The sequence below is a fragment of the Helobdella robusta genome (genome assembly GCF_000326865.2).
Source record: "Helobdella robusta unplaced genomic scaffold HELROscaffold_77, whole genome shotgun sequence".
Lineage (NCBI taxonomy): Eukaryota > Metazoa > Annelida > Clitellata > Rhynchobdellida > Glossiphoniidae > Helobdella > Helobdella robusta.
Window position 1 is genome coordinate 432,400 of NW_008705439.1, and position 2,747 is coordinate 435,146.

Here is a 2,747-nt window from a genome sequence, read left to right on the forward strand (position 1 = left end):
GTGTAAGTGTGTGTGTATGTGTGTGTGTGTGTGTGTGATTGTGGTGTGTTTACTTTCCTCTTGCCAAAAAACTTTTTACAATAGTTTACCCATTCACCCAATTCTGACTGACTGACTGAGAAATAAGCTTTTTCGTTTGTGCGTTCGTTCGTTCATTCGCTTGTTCGTTCGTTCGTTCGTTTGTTTGTTTGTTCTTATATTCATCTTTTTCATTCTCTTTCTCTCTTTATTCCTTTCTCTCTCTCTCTCTCTCTCTCTCTCTCTCTCTCTCTCTCTCTCTCTTTTTCACACACACACACACACTCACACATTTGCACGCATCGACATACATGCATTCATCAATAAACATTCCACACGATCTATTCATTTATTTTATTACTTTTTCGTTTGTTTGTTCATTCATCCATCTATCCATACATCCATCCATCCATCCATTCATTTATTCATTCATCCATCCATTCATTCATTCATTCATTCATCCACTCATCCATCCATTCATTCATCTATCATTCATCTATCATTCATTCTATCTTCTCGCTCATTTCTAATTCTAGGAATCTCTATTCAAATCGGTTGATTCGAACGAGGGTGAAGCTGATGACGACGATGACGACGACAGAAACGATGCTGGCGACGATGGCCATATCGACGGGGAAGCGTCTACTGTGACGTCATCGGCGACAAGTGTCATGGCGACGCCACAGTTTATTGACACACTGAAAAGGTTGTTTGTCTTAGCAAAAAAAGAAACCATTGTGGCTGCTCTTGTAATGTAACTGCTGATGATTTCAATTATTATTTGTATTATTATTATTATTATTATTATTGCTCTGCTATTGTTATTATTATCATTATTATTATTATAATAATGATAATTATTATTATTATTACTTCATTATGGTCATGTGGTTGTTATTATCATCGTCATGGAATCTAAAACTTCGTGCATATGATCTCGACAAATAATAATAATAATAATTTTATTATTATTATTGTTTTTATTATTAATAATAATAAAAATATCAGTAGCAATAATAATAATAATAATAATAGTAATTGTTGTTATGGCCTTTAAATTAATCATAGTAACGACAACATTAATGATAATAGATACGGTGATGATAATATTATATGGCTAATACTAGTAATTATCAAAGTATAAATATCAATAATAGTAACAATACTACTACTGCTGCTACTATTGCTGCTGCTATCACTACTACTACTAACAACAACAATAATAATAATAATAATAATAATAATAATAATAATAATAATAATAATAATGATGCTCTTTGAAATTTTCTCTTTAGAACTCTTTTCACGTTTTTAAAATGTCTGTTTCATTCGATCCACAACGACGATGATGAAGATGATGATGACGATGATGACGACGACGATGATTACGATTATGATGATGATAGTTATAATAGGAAATAAACTGAGAATGTACGGACGGTTGAATATGCCTCACCCCAGTAGAGCATTTTTTTGAATACGTATTTAAAATTTCTTCAGTGCAGATCATCGGTGATGATAATGATGATGGTGATGACGATGGTGGTGATGATAATGAGGATGGTGATGACGATGGTGACTGAGACGAAGATGAAGTGTGTTCTGTTTAATAATCAAAACTTCCTTCTATTCGTTGAACTTCCCAGACGCCAATTTAATAAAACGTTTTTATATATACACTCCCAGAACACGCACACTCCTATACACTCCTATACACTCCTACACACACACAAACACACATACTATTACACAAACAAATACAAAAATCCAACATGCCAAATTATATATATACATATACAATAAAAATTTTATCATGTGAAAAATAATTTGGAAAATTGTACTTATAACAGACAAAGAATGGAGAGGTTTCGAACCCGGCAACGACAGGCGAGGGAGCGTTACGAACTACACAACTGGTACATCAGAAGAGGACGCCCTACCTCTACGCTACCGCTGGAGTCAATATACTTTAGTCAATTTTTTAAGAAGATCGGCAGAAAAAATATTAGCGTTTATGATAAATACTCATCTAGTAGTAATTTCGGTAGTAGTGGTAGTAGCGATGTTGTAGTTAATAGTAGTAGTGGTACTAGTAGTAGTAGCGTTAGCAGGAGATGTAGTAACGATTATGACGTCATTATTAATAATAACATCACCAACGACAACAACAGCAATGACATCAACAACGACAGCAGAAATAACAACAACAATGATTACATTGACGGTGGACAGAATCCCGAAAAATTCAACAACGACAACATGACGTCATCAACCACAACAACAGCAGCAACCACAACACCCAACAACAACGAAACACCATTAACAACACCATCAGAAGAATCATCATCAGCTCCAGATGAGACATGCGATGGTTTAGAGACTAATTTTAATACGGTCATACACAGTGTCAATGAAAACAACTTCATGTCTCCTTGGGAACTTGCATTTCAAAGAAGAGCTTTGCAACTTGAATTGTTGCAGCAGCAGTTGCAGCAACAACAACAGTTTTTGCAATCAGTTAACTTGCAACAGCTCCCGCAACTACCAGCAAATGAGTTAAACATCTTACAGCAACAACCGCAACAACAATCACAACAATTTTTAGCTCTATTGCAACTTCTTCATTCTCAAAATCAACCGCTAAATGTCTCTTCATTTGAAGGTCAGAAGTTTCAACAACACTTTCAGCAACAACCAAACTTGTTACAACAACAAAATTCTCAACTTTT